The sequence below is a fragment of the Puntigrus tetrazona genome, chromosome 8 (assembly GCF_018831695.1).
Source record: "Puntigrus tetrazona isolate hp1 chromosome 8, ASM1883169v1, whole genome shotgun sequence".
Taxonomy (NCBI): domain Eukaryota; kingdom Metazoa; phylum Chordata; class Actinopteri; order Cypriniformes; family Cyprinidae; genus Puntigrus; species Puntigrus tetrazona.
Genome location: NC_056706.1, coordinates 7989065 through 8003631, shown reverse-complemented (window position 1 = coordinate 8003631; position 14567 = coordinate 7989065). Strand labels below are relative to the sequence as shown.

At 39.1% G+C, this 14567-nt stretch overlaps 1 protein-coding gene and 1 pseudogene across 1 annotated transcript in view; both read right to left on the bottom strand.

Annotated features, from left to right (window-relative positions):
* Positions 1-14567, bottom strand: part of LOC122350865 (collagen alpha-1(I) chain-like) — a 513797-nt gene that overhangs the window by 15906 nt on the left and 483324 nt on the right. The window lies entirely within an intron of this gene.
* LOC122350868 overlaps positions 10018-14567 on the bottom strand; it is a 52722-nt pseudogene continuing 48172 nt past the window's right edge.

The window sequence follows — 14567 nt, the reverse complement described above, 5'->3', positions numbered from 1 at the left end:
GAGATGTCGAGTGGGCGGAGGAAAACAGGAGTGGATGATTGGAAGTATGATATGAGAGAAACACGTTGTCGATCACAGGTGCTGTCGCCAGAGCTGATGCTTGGTGAAAAGTGCCACCTGTATACTGATTACAATTTTATCTTCCCTGTTTTAGCCTCTGTCTCTCTCTCTTTTATAGCTACACGTGACATATTTTATTATTTATTTTATTATGTAATTGATATGCTTAATTTTCACACACATTCCAGCCCATGTCATGATCCTTCAGAATCATTAAAGCATTTTTTGTGAAAACAACTTTTTTTTCTTAACGAATATACGCTCAAGAGTATCGTATTTGAAACATCTATATTTTGGGAAAATGTACGTCTGACCAGTTTAAAGCACCTTCTATAAAAATAAATCTTATTGAGGCCAAACTCGTTGCTGATGTAGAACTTTTATGTTCGTCTGACTTCAAATGATACAGTTTACAAAGGTGAGAGTGTCAGCGCTTATATAAGAATCATAAGAACTTAGGAAGTTCTGGTTACAACATAGATAACAAGAATCCTGAGTCCCAATTAGCTTTTTTAAAAACTTTAGTATATAATGGTTTAAAGAAATTTATTCTGATCATCTGCGCGTGCAGAGCCGGTTGAAGTGAAGAGCCCCGCCTAAACCGATGCTAATTAATAGTCTGGCAGGATCTTCCGAAATTCTTAGTTTTTATATCACACATTTAGCCGCCTCCCAATTCAGGTTAGGATCCTCTGTTTCTAAATAGTCAGAATGTGGGATTTAATTAATTGAAATAACTCTTTTATACAGAAATAATGCTATGTCACATTTGGGTAATTAATGTTAATTTTATGTATAGCTTAAGGTTCCACTTTATGAATCATTTCTGGTACTTTGAAATTATTTTTTTACACACCACACGTGTGCCACCTTTATTTTCCTTTTTCTCCCTTGCTAAAATCCATTGGTGGACGTTGCCTGCCCAGATAAACCAACTGGCCTCTATGAGCTGGAATTCTGCTTACGCTATTTATGAGCCCGCCATTGTTTTGGGATTTCCCACGTTTCAACATCGCAGGCCGAAGAGAGACTCGTGAGGAGGCTGTGGGAACGGGTGACATGAAGCCAGAGCTCTTTTTGTAATGGTACACCCTGGGATAATGATAAAGTGTCCCAGACCAGCTAACGCATCCTGCCTAGTGCCTCCAGTTCATAGCTTCACGTAGACTATAGTACTCACTGTCTCCATCCTTCGCATAACATTAGATAGATGCTTCTTGATTTTTCCATGTTAAAGGTCCAAGATTATATTACTGCCACTGATGGTGTATACAGTGGATATGGACTGGTAAGCATAAGGTTGCTAGTTCAGTCTTTGAAAGGGAATGAACTTGTGCTTACAGTATTGTGTAATTGTACATGCTGTATGCTGATGTCTAAGAGTTTATATAAGCCACTACGCCAATCATTTAATGTGTTGTTGCTGAATAAAATGTACAATTTCTTTAATAGGAAAGAAATATACCCAAAACTTCAGAATCGTAGTATATGATTTTGCACTTGGCTCCTGCATAAAGGTTATGTATATTGTTGCTGTCTCCAGGATTCTGGATTGTAGAGCTATCTAAGCTAGGCTTGAACCCCGGTGATTTCCCCTTTGAGGACTTCTAGCCAGAACATCCAGCGAATAGGATCAGATGGTACTATTGGGACTCTCAAGACGGAAGAAGCAACCGACCCCAAACACGCTGCTGGTATGGACTAAAAATAAACTCTGGCTTTTGAAGAAACTGGAAGGTGAGTTTAATAAACACTCTTCACTGCCAAGCAACTTTCTGCCAGCAGCATTTTAGGCCCAGTTGCTTAGGGAATAGGGGTGGATTAAATTAAAAGTCCGTGATGTCCAGGCTCTCTGCTTTGGCTTGTGTGAAATATGGGATTATATGGCTAAACTCTTTAACTTCTGCTTTCAAACTCGCTGCCAGTACCTAAGTAAACTTCCTGACCTTTTATGTCTTGTTTTAAATAACATGACTTGTTTTTCCCTTCCCTGAAAGTAGTTCTTGTTTAAACCAGTCATTTGAATGGATAATGATATAAAACTTGCTTCTAAGCAACATTTATTATTTTAACTAGACTTCATTCATTTGGGTATTTAGCTAGCTAGATGACTCATCCTAGTTTTGTATGTTCATTTGTTTGTGGCTTGGGTTGGTAGTTCACTCACATCTTGTTGTCCCAGCTTCCCCATCCATCCCCTCTCCCCTTCCTCCCTAGCTTCTCTGGCCACTCCCAGCCTCAACGCACAGAGCGGATAGCCAAATCATCTATCCGAAAGAAATGAGAAATGCAAATCTAAGATCCCATCCTTCCGAGCTGTGAAAAGAGGGGCAGAGTCGCCCTGGCCTGGCGTGTGGCCTGGCAGTGGTAAATGACGCGAGGAAGCAGGCTACGGTTTCTTCACCTGCTTACATCTTGCACGTGAGGAAAGTGCGACTACAATTCATTTTGAGTTGAGGAATAAGGCTTATCATCTTAAAAGAGCTGTGCCTCTAATTTTAGCTGTGAAGTTTGATTGTTGCAGAAGCAGAACATGGTGGAGGGTGTGTTGGGTGGTGTTTTTTAGTTTTTTATTTTAATTTAATTTTTATTTATGTACTTAAGCATTTGCATATTAAGCAGAATATAGCTTAGTAGTTTTTATACCTGTTAGCGTCACACTGACAGTAATTTAATTCATTTGATGCTGTGTTTTTGCATTGACATGTTACAGATTTCTTATTTCTCTTTAAAAAGTAGCAGACTGCAATCAGCAAATTGTCATTGTGAATTTCTCAAAGTAGACTTGAGGATGGGAACACAGAATGAAGTTATAAACATGAGAAGACTGTCTTCTGTATATACTGGAGCGAATCTAATTGAGGTTTTGAATAATTTCTCCTTTGAAGCCTTTTTTTATATGCAGAACAAAGCTGGATAAATTGTAAACCAGTTTTGTTTTACCGGAAAATGTTTAACATCCAGTTATAACTTTATAGAAAAGTGTCCATCAAAGTCATTTAATTATCTTTAATATTCTGTTTGACTTTTTTTTTTTTTTTTTTTTTCAAACAGCAGAGCTAATGGGTGACTTCAGATATTCTTTTTGCTTAGATTTCTAATATTTTTGAATGCCCTTCTAACTGACGCAGCTATTCTGAAATTACATGTAACGCCCAGAGCCAAGATTTTTGCCGTTATGTAGCTAAGAATCATTGTGCAACAATCCTACTATACCAAGCCCACCATAATATATATTGCATTGCAATTATTTAAAACATTCAACTAATACACTGCAAACTGCCATACATTACCTTTCTAGTAGATGAAATGAACTGACTAAATACAAGGATCATTTCTAAACCAAATGGTACGATATTACTATTCTTCTTTTACCTACATTTATAATCTAGTAAAAACATGTAGAATTTTGAAACAAAGATGAGCTTGTTGTGAGGTTTCAGACTGTCTAGGTTTTTGATTTCACTGATCAGATCAAAATTCTTTCTTGTGGTATTAACTGCGCTGTTATATTTACAAGACTCCACTAATGCTCCAAGGATGAAAGCATTTTAGTAAACGTGATAAAATTCACTAGTCAAAAATGGCGATGATTTCACAGGTGGTCTCCTTTTGTTTTTTGTTTTTACGACGGGCGAACTGCACCTTCTCACGGTCTTCAAAGCTGGTAAGTGGTGTGTGTTTCGGATTGCTGTAGTATAGACGTGAGAGGTTTAGGTATGACTCAGTGTTTAGTTCTAGGACGCTATGATCAAAATGAAACCTTCCCGCCGGGACAGCTAAAAGATGTCTTTCTTATAGTGTGGCTAGATGTTTAAATAGCGCACTGAAATGGAAATGTGCAAACAAATGAGCCTATTAACCCTTAGGAAGGATCTCTCTTATACTGTAAGGCTGATCACTTTCAGCTGCAATGTCATGTTTGGTCAATGCTATTTGATCTAAATTTGTGTTTGTACAGGCACCAACACTAGAGGATTCCCAGCCACCTTCCTCCTGGAACAGAGACGCAAAAACTTCAATAGAGGATTGATGAGCTGAATAAAGAACTTAGAGAAATGGACTAGCAGGCTGTTTTTTTTTTTGTTTTTTTAATGTATTTGTGTGTGTGTGTGTGTGTGTGTGTGTGTGTAAATTATCTGCATTAGTTCCCAAAATGTAAGTAGCTCCTTTTTGCTGAGGAAGAACATTTTCCAACGTCCCATTACAAAATAATTTATTACATTTTAATAATCATATTCATTTATTTATGTAAGGTCAACGATTAATGTATTAGTCATTGTACAAAGCTTCTGTTTGTGTATGCTGTGTCATTTATTATGTATGTATAAAAACAAATGCATGCATTATATTTAAAAAGTACGTTGTTTATATATTACATATACATACTATAAAACGTAAGAAATATAAATTATATAATGAGTAAATATGTATACTGTATTTGTGTGTATTTATAGTAAATATATGTAAAGATAAAATATACATACATATTTTAGGTAAAATAATTTATCGTGGGCCGTGACTGGTTAGACAGCACTTATTTATTTATTTAATGATTTGTGTCTACTTTTTCCTCTTGTGTGTTTGCACCATGCATGCTCACAAACTTATTAAAAATAAACTTATTAAGTAACTAGAGAATAGTATCCTCAAAATCTGTAATTATCTTTAATACAGAGATGCTCTGAATAAAATGAAGGATGTTTGGTGAGAAGAATCTCAGATGAGATCCCAAGCTCCTGTACCCAAGATTTCAGAGACTATATGCAACATGGGAGAAACCTGCCTGAGATCCATAAAAATGAGGGGTAACCCAGTGGATCAGCTATTGTTGAAGACTTATATGCCCAGCCTCGGACGTGCATCTGGATAAATAAGGGACACAAAACAGCTGGTACAGCGCGCCATCTAGTGGAGGAATGGCTCCACTGCGCTTTCTTCTTCACATGCAATTCATCTGAGTTGTTTTAGATAAGCCTTTAGCGCCTCAGCTATGGGTTTTATGGTACGTTATGGTTAATACAGTATACGCCTGTGCTGTTTCGTATATGTTTGTATTCGGCGTTACAGCTCTGTTGGCACACCGCATGAAAGCAGTCATTTTGCAATAATTACTGTTTATTCTTCATTAGTAGTAGAAATGCTTAGACTCGTGTCACTTTCCCGTCTCTCCATCTCAGAGTTGGCTATCAGAGGTCGAAGGAAAGCACGATCCTGCAGGAATGACGTCCCAGTGCAGATGGAATCAATACATACCACACGGCAGAGAGAGGCCCTGCGTTTCTGGATTACATTTATCTACATTCTCAAGATAGACTGAATAGATTGTCTACTTTTATAGCCAAGCTTCTTTTTATAATTGCTGAATATTTAAATTTGTGGGAATAGAGGAGCTGTTGATCTGTCACAGTTGTTCTGAAAAGATTTTGTGATAGAAATATGTAGGTATAGTGCAGGGAGATAAAATAGTAGAAGTTAATAATAAACTATTAAATATTAGCATATTGATAATGTATTATCAGAATACAACATGGGAAAAATTGTTTATATTAAACATAGTGACAAATATAAAGTACTCATCTAAAACTCTGGGGTCAGTATCGCTTTAAAAAAAGTATTTAAAAATGTACTTAAAAACAGCTGCTTAATATTTGTTTGAAATAGTGAAGTTTATTTATTATAGTAATAGTAAATTTTGATTTAAGGCAGAAAACTGCATTTAGAATGATTAATGAAGCAGTAATTCAGCTTTGTCTCAAGAAGATAAAAAAATGATAGACAAACATTTAGTGTGTACATTTTCACAATTTTTTACTGCATTTCCTTTGCTCAAACAACTATGCTATGTTTAATTTAAACACATCTTGGAATACAGCAATTTACTGCAGCTTCTCTTTTCTCTGTACTTCTTTATCCTCTGCATTTTCTTTCTTTGATGTTTGATAAATGATAGCATGGATTCGGCAGACATGGACACTGTGAAATAAGTGGCTCTCATTGCTGCATATTGTCCTATGCATCTGCACAGCCGTCTGCCAGCAACCTGGCAGGCTGAGAAAAACTGACTCTCTCTCTTTCCTTTCAGCCTGGAAGGCAGTTACACAGATGATCAGCAGTCAGGGAGCATCGACTCCACCGCAGCTATCCACATGAATTTGATGACAGCCTAATAATGACGATCTCTCATGATACACTGCTTCTCTATTCTTTTGATGGTAAAAACAGCTTGCACTAAATGTTCCTCAAGCCTACCTTTGCATACAGCTTCTCCACTATGACTTAAATTTTGTTAAAGTATCTCCCAAATGCGCTCTAGTTCTGTGACTGGTGTAATGCTTGGTACGAACGGTAGTTTGGTGTGTGCCGTACGCCATCAGAAAGATGGTGCAAAGCACATGGACGCGGTTCCGGAAGCGCGGCGGAGAGGAGGGCGCCCCACGCCTATGTGGAGATCACTGAGAAACAGCAAAGGTGCGGTTACCTACATATGATATCACCACGAAAACGCTTCTAGTTATGAGCATCACACATGGGGCAGCGGTGGCTGGGAGTTACTGGATCATCAAGTGTAGCTCAACACGTTGTCATATGCTTGATTCACATGAGCCTGGCGATACCACAGACATTAATTGGCTAAAGTGACTGTTTCCTCACACTGTGACTTTTGCCGCAGCAGATACAACCGTAGACCTGGTAGAGATTTGTATATGAAGCATTTGGCTGTATTTTAATTAGTGCTTGATGACGGTTTTTGGACCAGTTTGAGAGATAGCACTGAGCAAACCTGAATAAAACACGCTAATCTTTTCAATGCGCCTGTCCGAGCTGCAGATTGCCTCGGACAACTGTCTCACCCCAACTATCTGCTTCTTATGTGTTTTTGCATGCTGAAAAGTAAAGTAAAATCATTGCTTCTGCAATCGACAAGCCTTCAGTCTATGCAGCCTTTCCAGCTTTTCAGTGAGCGTGTTCTTTATTACCAAATTTTCCTCTATTGCAGTAAGTACAAACCGGGTTTAGCAACTTCAGCTTTCTCGCGAGTGCTGCTCTTTGTTTGTGTTCTCGAAGCGTGGTGTAATGGGTTTTCTTTGAATTCTCGGTGTCCCGGGGACTCAAGCATATAGAAGAAATATGATCCAAGATCGACTTGGCTTGAATCAGTATGCGCCTCATCTTGCTTCTCTGTCGCTGATCAATCTTCGTTGTTTGGTGGGCCTGCCAATGACTCTGTCCTTCTTTTCTCTGTGGCTACAGGTCCGATTGATGAGGGTGTTCTGTGGTGTTTGGTGGCCGGACTCACTGCTGTGGGTCTGTTAGTGGGGCGGTAAGGCTGAATTTTAAACTGAGATCGTGCTTAAAAAGGTGCCACAATATGTACGTTGTCATAATATGCCCAATAACATCATTCCATTGCAGCGTACGCTCCAGGAATATCTGAGAGGGCATGGGAGAACGGGGAAGCTGGGGCCCGGCAATAACGGAGAAGTTAATAAGAGGTTACCGGCACTCACATATTCCATGAGTGGTCTGTCTGGCAATTGGGCCATCTCACTGGCATACATGCACCTGCATGATCCAGCAGCCTCATTCCCTCATTCCGTTTCCAATGCAGTTGACACTTAATAGGATTTAACGCACTTCTTATCCCAAACTACTTTTTTTAAGCGCTCTTTTCTCCGTTGACTTTCTTCCTCATTGACATTCCATGTTAACTGCGTGATGTCCTCAAAAAGCATGACCAATCTGGGGATTGAGAAGTGATGAAAGTGCTTGTAGCCAATGCGAGACAGTTCCCACAGCAACATCCAGCACCCACTGGCCCCTGCCTGCCCCTTTACAGTGAAGTCTGAGGCTGGAAGGAACTGGATGCAAGTCTGTGATTTTGACCAGTAGGGTCCTGCAACACCATACAAAATGAGTAGAGGAACCGCCCAGCGAGGACCTCTTTGAATACTCAACCATCATCTCATATTCTAATTATAGGCCTCCTGTGGGTGGAAACAGGGGTCTTATCTGATTCAGGAAAACAGTAAAAACTGCTTGTTTTGGGCCAGCCAGCTGCATGGTAAGCCCATTTCTCGCCTAGCCCGTGTCACATGTGCTAAAAGAACAAGCCTACTGCGCTCCAACACAGCGACCACTGGCCTCCGCAGAATCCACCCAAGTGCGTGTATTTGTGGAATGTGATTCTTTACATATAAAATTGTGTATGCATATTGATGACAGTATATACTTAGTTAGTTTTGATGATTAATCGTAACTACAAGACACCTTTATTTCAGAATGAATATAAAAAAAGTAACTTTTTTTTTTTTTTAATCGTATGCATCGACTTCTAGGCTTTGCTTTGAAGAAATCCGCGTACAACGCCATGGTAACCAGTTCTTCTTCCTGGTTGTCTGAACTCTGTTCTGAATAGGACTCTGGTCTCAACTGGCACTTTTTTACCCTGCTGCATTTGGAACTGGAATTTTAGATAAATGATGTCGACGGTGAATGCTTCCTCAGTGTGAATGTGTTGTACAGTAAGAACAATTTCATGACTCATTTGAGACTTGGGGTCAGTGTGGAGCAAGAGCAACTGGAGAAATAAATACCAAGTGTCTGTTTGTCTCATTCATCCTGCCTTTCATTTCTTCTCGGTCCATGTGTATTTTGTGATTTATTTCATCCTCTCTTGCTTATTGCTTTTTCAGCAGCCAAGGTTTCTAACCTGAAATTGTGTATATAGTGTCATATCAGGTTGTTAGAGGCCAGTGCTGTAGATAGCTGCACCCACACACACAGACACATACACATGGCACATATATGGCCACACTACTGTTTAAAAGCTTGGGCACAGTAAGATTTTTTTTTTTATTTTTTTTAACCAGATATCTAATATTTTTGGCCTACCAGGTTGAGTTTGAAAAAGTGTGTAAAAAAGAATTGCAAATTATTTTATAAGAACTTAATAAACCTTTTAAAATGCAATTTAATCCAGGTAATATCAAAGATGAATCTTCAGCAGCTATTTCTCCGGCCTCAGTGTCATAATGTAACATTTATAAATATTAAAAATATTAGTTGCATTTTATGCATATGTGGAATATTGTCACGCATTAATAAAAAAAGCATTTACTTAAAATAGAAATCTTTAAATTAAAACCGCTACTTTTAATCAATTAAACTCGTGATGGTTTAATGAATTTAAAAAGATCATACTGAACTTTATAATAGTATGTACAACACATGCAAAACATTGTGTAAATAATTCAAAAGTTTTATTAGATATTTATTCAATATTTTCAGAATATTTCATTTATGGGTGACTATTTACAGGTCATAATACTTAATACAATATATTATACAAACTAGCCTCACATGCGCGCATAATTAGTGATGATTATGTACACTCTTTTTTCATGTGGATTTTTAAAACTCAACGGCACTGCTTTGACGAGCTGCCTCTATGGTATTTCTAAGTGTACAAACCTCTACTACCTCGTGTTTCTTCAGAGCTGCAAATTAGTCTTGAAGGTGTAGTCCATCATCTCTAGTCATCTCTTCAGTAACTTCACATGTCAAATGATTGCCACATCCATAGACTTCTCTATAAAGCGTTCTCTCTGCTTCCAGCATTGTACGGTGATTTCATCTGTGGATGATGTCTTGAAAAACTGTAAATGTTCTATGTACTTTCCTTTTTTTTTTTTTTCTTGAAGCCAAAACCGTACCTGCTCGCTTATCACACAGCACACCTCTGGAAGATGCATTTGGAAACAAAGTAGCTCTCAACAGACAAGTGCCATTTTGCTCATGAATGATTTAAACTCAATCTGCAAGTGATCTATTGTAAGCTCACGTCCTGGGCAGAGAACGCCCTTTTCAGATGCAGATGACCTTTGACTCTGCTACAGACCTGACTCCACAGAGAGGTTCAGAGAGTCTAATATGTATATAAAGTGTCTGGTTTTTTCAGAGTTCTGTGTGTTTGACTGGAGGCTCCAGTTTTCTGACAGGGCCGTATGATGAGTTTGACTTTTTTTCAGACGCCCGCCTGGTCCACGGCCGCCCTGCTGCCCCAGAGCAGACGCAACTGAAAATCAGTCCTAACATCTCCAGCATGTCATCACATTAGGTTGGAATCCTGAGAGAGAGAACGTTTTTAGTAACCCAATACAATAAGTTTCCAATTTATTGTCTCTAATGCAATGAACACTTTTTGTGCACCATTTATTATTTAGGTTAATATTACAATTATTTGTTAATTACTATTTGTATATAGTTTAAGCTACACTGTTCATAATGTGTTAGTACTTTTCAGTACTATTTTTTTCTTTGAACAAAACGTAAAAATGTCTTGTAATAAACCAGTTGATAATTATACTGATTTACGCCAGTGCACTTTTTAAATATATACTAGTTTCATATTTCTTTCAGACTTGTTCAGTCATGCACAATTAATGTTAGTCATTGTCTCAAAGTGTTCCTTAGACTTTAAGTCTTTTTGAGAGGTCCTTTTAAAGAACTAGCTCATGAGAGTCTGATTTGTAAATCGTGCACACTAGTCATGCTGGGTGCTTGCTTTTTGATACCCAACACTTCTACCTTTTAACCTCAGGCAACCTATGATTTAAAATGCTAATTTCTCTTGGATTTTATAGCAAAGCACCGTGTTATTCTTGAAATGACTGTTGTAATGTCCTTTGTCTTACCCTGAGGATCCGCTGTGGCATTGCAGGTGTATGTTTCGCATTGCGCGCACGGCACGAGCTCCTTCCAGGTGCCGGAACATGATTTCACAACCTTGGTCGTTGTTCTCCCAGACGCCCATACTTTTCAGGTGACCGCAGGCCTCTCCCATCAAGGGTGGAGCAGCGGTATTAGCAGCGGAACACTGGCATTGCTTCAGTGGGATTTCTAGCCAAAGACAAGACGAGAACCACGACTTAACTAAAGGTGACCTACGGCTGGGCATTTAATGTGGTTTGAAAGCAGAAACTCACCACTTTCATCCAGAGTCCTTTGTAGAACGGTTTCAAAGATTTTTCAGAAATAATGGCAGTCTGTGTGTATTTTCTTCGCAAGCTAGTCCACGTATGATCCAGCCCTTGTAATCTGTTTATACAAGAAAGATCACGCTGATTAAACCAGTTTCTGCTGACTACACATTAAAGGGGGACAATTGCAGAAGCTTGAAGGAGCTATTGGGTACCTGAGGTATGTCCAGTGCTTTCATTATGGAGGAAAAGGCATAAAGATCTCCTATGGAGTCTTTCAGCTCCAGAGCTACAAGAATGATTCGGTTTAGGTGGCTGCTCTTTCCTCCAGACTTCCTGTACACCCCAGGATATCCACAGCAACCCAATCGCTATAGTGTTATGCCTGTTTAAGAAGAACCAGGCATGCATGTTAAATGGGGCCTACAAGATGACTTTGGATACTGCAAAAGAAAAATCTGTTTATTATAAGAGTTATTATTCTCTGAAAGAGTTGTCCGCACTCTCATGAGTCATCAGAAATCTGCTTAATACATCATGTGTTGACAGCATCTGTTTACCTTTCCATGAGGTCCTGCTTCAGCTGTCTCCCATGAGGAAGGGTCACCAGCTCCAGCCCGGAGGTCACACCCATTTGACCTTTCTGCCTCTTCAGAAAACATTTAGTATCCTAGCAACCTGTACCACGTACACACAGCATTTGCATCAAAGGAATTATCCAGAATAAAAAGTATTGCACAGAAGCCAAGCTATATTTGGTATAAAATTTGTGTCCTTTTTGTCCATAATATTGCTCTTGTGACTGATATAATCAGCCAGCTTAAAAACCTAATTCCTATATGCACAGACAAACAACCTGGAGCTGCTATTAAAAGCAGAGAAGTGGATAGTCACATGTATGAGAGGCTTTTGGGTCATTTTTAATTGATTCATCTACATTTAGCCCTGCTGTGTGGCACAACTGGGGTCTCTTCGCTTGGTTGGCTTGAAAACCAGTCTCCAACCTGAAGAATAGTCTGACTCACATAATGAGCCTGTAATTACAGACCTGTTGGTCATGATTGTATTCAGTAAGTGGGGTGGATGGCTGTCCCTAATTCTCTGTGTTCATCTGTCTTGTGATTTTCCTTTGTTTTTGAGTGCTTAGCTTTCCTTTTTTGTTTTTCTCTTGAATTTTCCTTCCAGTTTTGGAAATCAAAAGCTATTAGGCTTAATAATCTGTGATGGAAAATTTAGATATGTCTATTATACTATCTTAATTTTTCATAATATTAGCTTTTGTAATGTCTGTAGTATATTTATAGTATAGATATATAATATATTTTTAAGAAATGCATGCTTTTATTCAGCGAGGGTGCATTAGTTGATCAAAGCGACTAAACAATTAAGACTGTTTTTATGTAAATTATAATGAACATGTAATATATTGCATTATTTCACACATTTTAAAATTGTAATACTACTTCACAATATTACTGTTTTTAATGTGTTTTGATCAAATTAGTAAGTACAATTAAGGCTTAAAATTGCCTGTAAAAATATCAGCATTTAAGCAACATTACCCGTAATAGTTTTTATTTGGAAGCTACAGTGTAGTTAATCCATTATGTTTCATATAATACTACATTTAACAATATAGCACATTTTAGCATTAACATTGAGATTTGTGTATCAACAAACGTAAATTAAATATGAGCAATGCCATATTTCTAAATTAACATAAACCTGGATTAAATGTTGTTCATTCTCAGTTCAAAATACCTAATTAAAAACAAATGTTATTTCACCAAATTTGTATTTTGAAATAATGAATATTACCTGACAGTCTGCTTGTAAGATGTGTTTGGCGATGGTCTTTGATCCTGAATGACGAGCAGCTCTTTATTTTCTTCAGCACCGTCATCTCCAGTGGCTTGTTCTCCGCTGGTAGAAGCCGGAAGCTGATGTCACCAGGTTTGAAGGCCGATTCGGTTTCAAACACGGGTCTTTGAAACCTTTCTTGCAGTCCTGTTCTTTATCCACATCCTCCACGCTATCTTCCTCACTGTCATTGTCAAGGGCTTCAATGGCGCTGTGGATAGGAGCTACGATCAAGTTTGTGCTACTTATCACATCTCCTTAACTCCTCCTCAGTCTTTAGCCTCTCCACATAGCCATTAGCTTGTAAGCTAGTCATCTTTTCCCAGTCAGCGGGGCTGCATGGACTCAGTTCGCAGTAGTTTAGCTCTGGACTCGATGGGTTACCCAACTGCTGCTGTAGCTGGGGTGAAAGTCGCTGTTTGTAGGGCTTTACTGGAGGGACTGGTGAGAGGGTCTTTGGCCAGGGGCAGGGTACTCTCCATAGAAGGCACCTTGCTGGGTTTAGGGGCGGTTTGGGACAAAGCTGGCTGTCGGATCCACGAATAGCCTCGCCAGGCTGGGTATCAAAGGCCATTCTCCGTGGCACCGTGGGGCTCAGAGCTGGCCTACTTCCTGTGCGGAAAACTGAGATTTGGGGCACGGCTGGTGCTCCATATGCTGAACCTGAGCCTGGGGCCTACAGCCTGAAAGCAAAGGCATACAATCAGCGCGTTTATTCATTAAAGTTGGAAAATATGTTGTAGATGGACAGGGTAAAAGGAAGCTAAGTTCAAAGCTGCAAGTTTTCTTTCTGCATTCTGCACGGTAAAAGCAGTTTCAGCGCCTGGATTCTGACATGGACAGCAGAGCCGTGATTTTTTTGCATAACCATATTTATTCCACTGACACAGGCATAAATTATCTACATCCCCACTTTCATTCTTCTCCGCCAAGCTTCAACAAAATATTTTATTTTGCATTTCAATCCCACGCCTCATTTCACACATTTAACGCTCAGTAAGCCAAAGTGATTTTCAAAGGCGGAAACGTCAGCTTGATTTTGGAACCACTTTCTTTGGCACAAAGTGAATGTGAGAAAGATGACTGGTTTTCAGGGCTGTCAGGCGCGTATCACTGGAGGGTTGGAGGTGTGACGGGTATCAGTGAGGATGAGAGCTGACAGGCACTCACCGATAGGGAGAAAGCTCTCCGACTGATGGGTCTTCAGTGGCCGCCTCCTCTCCTGAACGTGGTTTAGACATGCTGGTTGACTTCCACACTTATCTTTGTTGCTGAGAAGGAGAAAGACAGGTCATTTAGTTTGTTCTCTAAAGTCTTTTGGACTATGACATGAAGTTTACACCACTTTCAAAGCTATGTGGGCATGAATTTTTAAATGTACAAATTCAGTGCAATCTCTGGGTTAATATTAGGCAGCCTGCACAATTATTTTAATACTGCAAAGTCAATAAGCTGTTTTGACACATTGTTTTGAGAAGTTAGACTTCCCATAGCGCTGAATCTGCACAAATAAGTAGAACTTTCACTTATTTTAGGATTTATTGGTGCTAAAAAAAATATCTCATTGCCTTATTTACTTCCTGGGGTCCTAATGAGCAAACCTGTCAAGGATTTCCCAAAGATTGCAGTTAAGAAATTGAGTTTGTGAGTTGCACCGCCAGACCC